This window comes from Solanum tuberosum, unplaced genomic scaffold (genome assembly GCF_000226075.1).
Source record: "Solanum tuberosum cultivar DM 1-3 516 R44 unplaced genomic scaffold, SolTub_3.0 scf00201, whole genome shotgun sequence".
NCBI classification, from domain to species: Eukaryota; Viridiplantae; Streptophyta; class Magnoliopsida; order Solanales; family Solanaceae; genus Solanum; species Solanum tuberosum.
This window is the reverse complement of record NW_006239126.1, coordinates 53,104-57,295: the sequence shown is the minus strand read 5'-3', so window position 1 is coordinate 57,295 and position 4,192 is coordinate 53,104. Positions and strand designations below refer to the sequence as shown.

Sequence of the window (4,192 nt, the reverse complement as noted above, 5' to 3'; positions counted from 1 at the left end):
TAATAAAAGTATTTATTTTTTCCTTCATCTCCCCCCTCAAATCATAATTTAGATATTTTTTTATTTTAAATAATAATTTTACCCCAATCCACCTAACCCTTCGCTTTCAATTTTTTTCTCGTTTTGTGTTAGATATATACATATATTCTTAGGAAAAAATATTTTACTTATCGCCGCAAGACTTAAAACCAAAGTTTTATTTATGTTATATTCAGTACACAAATAGAAAAATTATTCCTAATTAAAAATATATGTACATATCTAACACAAAACGAGAAAAATGTAAAAAAAATAAAAAAAAATTAGGAGCTGAGGGTTAAATAGGGTGGAGTAGAACTTTTTTAAAAATAAAATAAATAATATCATTTTTTTGGGGAATGAGTGGGTGGTTTGGGGGGAGGGGAGGGTGAATGATGAATTTTTTAAAAATACTTTATAAAAGAAATTTAAAAAAAATAAAAGAATGGGGGATTGTCTGGGGGGAGGAGGTGGTGGAGTGGGTAAGAAAATAATTTAATTATTAATAGTTTATTATTTTATTTTTGTCAAAGTGGAATATTTTATCCATATGGAATGTCGTGTGTCAAGGTTTTTTTCAAAAAAAGAAAAAGAGAGTGTATTACGCATACCACTGAGGTGTGTTTCTCAAACTAATAAGTGATAATTTATGTATGAAACTCACACTCTTAATAGTTTAGGTATAAAACTAAAAAATAAGGAAATAATTTATGTGTGTTTTTAACACTTTATCTCTTTATTTAATGTAGGGAAAAAAGACAAATATACCCCCGAACTTTCGAAAATGGTATGTCAATACCTTCGTCATACTTTTCGTTCATCAAAGCCCTTGCCGTCCAATAATCAGTGCACATTTACCCTTCCCACTAACTGATCACTTATTGTGTACACGTGGCACAATCCTACGCCACAACCCGAGTTGACCAATTTTTTAACCAAAATTTCAAAACCTACCCAAAACCCATTTAACCCACCCGATTTACCCACAAATAAACTCTCTAAAATTAACACTTTAGAGACAAATTATACTCTAAAGTGTAATTAATCATAGTTGATTAACATGTATTACACTTTATTAAATTATTTAATCATGATAAATTATACTCTCTCCGTTTAAAAAAGAATGGTCTAGTTTAACTTGGAACGGAGTTTAAGAAAAGAAAAAAGATTTTTTAATCTTTTGGTTCTAAATTAAAGTTATGTCAATGTACCAAAATGCCCTTTGATTACATGAATGGATAGCTAAATTGGATTTCATGAATGGATAGCTAAGACGTTAAGGAACCCATACGACTTTACGGAATTGAATTCGGGCGAGTAAAACTTCTATCCTACTATCTGCTTTTGAATATGTTGCTTGTATTCATCCTAGAGCCGACATATTGAGCTTAATTATTGTTTGTTGTTTTTTGTTCAAATTATCCAAAGAGTTGTGTTTTCAATCAAATGGAAAATACTGTATACCTTTTGGATTCCCAGTGCAGGCACATCAGAGGAATATACCTATTGTAATTGATGCAGAAAGTAAAAGAGAAAGGGTAGGTGACCTTCTAAAGTTGGCAACTTATGTCGTATGCTCAGCGAGATTTCCACAGGCAAGTTAGCTACACTGACAAATTGCAATGACACTGTTCCTTTGCTGCGGAATTTCAATTTGATATCTGGTGATCTGCTTCTAATTCTTAGTTGCTAATAAAGTCTAGGAGTGAAATTTGTTGTCTCCCCTATTATAATTCGACGACAAAGTCCCTTCCTCCCTCGGTGTGTTACAACTTAAAGCTTTAATCCCTTGCCACTGCTTACCACATAATTGGGGATTAAAATTGTTTTCAACCACTCTTTTTTAAAAAGGTGAAATAGTGTTAATTTTTCTCCTCCTAGCTCAAGAGGTTAGGATCACCCAAGATCATATAAAGAGACCAATTTCTTGTCATCCAACCATATGGAATCATCACCCCACACGCCCAGCACCCTGGACTGGACATCTAGTGCATGGGAAATTTAATATGGGCCCCAACATTTGTAAGTCATGAATTGCTATAGGCTTGGCTCTGATACCATGTGATGGACCTTGGGCCTAACCCCCAAAGTTAGCTCAAGAGGTGAGTATTGTCCACGACCGTATAAAGAGACCAATTTCTCCTCATCCCGCCGATGTGGTACTCATTAATATTTTTTGCCCTTTTGAGCTTGACAAAAGATGTATTGTCTCACAGGTATGGACAGAGGCCCCTTCAATCCCAGCTGCTCTAGTTTCTGTACTTCTAAAGTTGCCAAACATCAAATTTGTAATTGTGACATTGGGTGAAGATGGCTGCATGATGTTAGAAAGGGCTGAAGCTGGTATGCTTGCATTATTTTTTTTGGTTCTTCTGATGTATGTTTAAGTGTCTGCTTGTAGGCAAACAAATTGTTTTGAAAGATGAACAAGAGGTGTACGTATTTACTTTTCACTATTGGGTTGATTTGCAGAGGATGTCCAGTCTGAAGAAATTGATGTCGATGAGTTGTTCCAGAAAATGAAGCAGAGTATTGATACTGACGCAACTAGTGCAACATCTATTTCTTCGGTAATTCACCAATTAGAAGATTTATGATTCAATAAACGACTGAAGCATGGCCACAGTGCTCATGAACTAATAAAAATCTGTGCACACAATTCATTTTGTTCTAGTCCACCACTGTAAAGTGAATATCTACTGTGGAGTGGGAGTCATGTATGGTTTCTTCCTGGCTAGTACCCTTTTTCTAGTACGTCATGACATTCATCTTTACAAATATGAATTGCCTCCACATGTTCTCTTGCAGTCGTACCATTACTCATCACCCTCTTAATTCTTTTAATTGGAGACTTCTTGGTGCTGCTTATGATTTTTTTTTTCTCCCCAACACTTCTTATGAAGCTGAATAAACTAAAGTACACGTCTTCTTCTAGGATATTGCAAAAGGCATTGGCACAGTGAGTGGGAAGCTGCTTCTTGGAACAGCTGAAAAGATACCGCTATCAGAATTAGTCGATACAACTGGTGCAGGTGATGCATTTATTGGAGCAGTTCTGTATGGTAAGCAAAATTACACTCTGCAGTCTTTATACCTAATGTTCTTCCTTTAAATGTGTTATATTCCTGCATCACCCTTTTTCCCTCTACCTGTGACAATTGGATCGAGAGATTCTATAAACCTCAATCCATTTTCTTACTTCCTTTCTGGATGTTATTGTTTTTTTCTTTAGTCTTACGTGTGTTTATATCCATGCAAGTTTAAATATATGGCATTGTTCCCTTCACGCTTGATAAGGGTTTGTAATGTTTCATTTCTCATGGATTTCCCACTTGCAATCTGCAGCTCTCTGTGCCAATATGCCACCAGAAAGAATGTTGCCATTTGCTTCTCAAGTGGTTAGTAGACTTTAGCTTTGTGTCTTATGTAAATTGTAAATGTAAAAGAAGCTAACTTGTGCATTGTGGGTTCATTGCAGGCAGCTATCGGGTGTAGGGCATTGGGAGCAAGAGCTGGTCTTCCCCAGCTAACAGACCCTCGATTGAAACCCTTTTTAGTGAACGATCCCCAAAACGTGGCCACATTGCTATAGAAGAGAGCACAAATCAAAGCTATTGTCAACTTGGGATTTTTTTTTCTTATAGTTTTTTCTGTCTTGACATATGTTCTGCAACATTTGTAACATTTTATGTGAAAGATTTGCCCATTGAGCACAAGGCCTTCTGAATATCGTTATTGTGAGGCATATAATGAGTTTACTTACTATGCAATGTGATGTATAATTTTTCTTTCTGGTAGGTTCTACTTCTACACTGCTTTTTGTACCAACTATTATGTGTTTTTCATTGTTTTTTATTCTTTTATTTGGGTGAAGTTTCCGAGCACTCTAGCCTCCCCATACCCCACTTAGTGGGATTTCACTGGATATGTTATTGTTGTTGTATCAGTTAAGCTGAATGACAACACGAAGTAGCCCTATATAATAAGTCTAATGTGGTAACGTGGAGAGTTAAAACTGTTAAAAGAAAATAGCGAAAAGTTTGAATTAAAAATTTATCAAAAATGAAAAGAGACATTCTTTTAAGAGGTTCCTTCTTTTAAAACGGATTAAATTAAAAGAGGAAATAGGATTATTAAATTGAAACAGAGGGAGTTCAACCTAGGTACTTAGAAG

At 35.2% G+C, this 4,192-nt stretch overlaps 1 long non-coding RNA gene across 1 annotated transcript; it reads left to right on the top strand.

Moving 5' to 3' along the window:
- The first annotated feature begins 2,964 nt into the window (after positions 1–2,964).
- On the top strand, positions 2,965–3,610 carry LOC102585740 (uncharacterized). Its single transcript, XR_367916.2, has 3 exons — positions 2,965–3,080; positions 3,364–3,416; positions 3,497–3,610. It is a non-coding gene; the product is annotated as an uncharacterized lncRNA (long non-coding RNA).
- Positions 3,611–4,192: the final 582 nt, after the last annotated feature.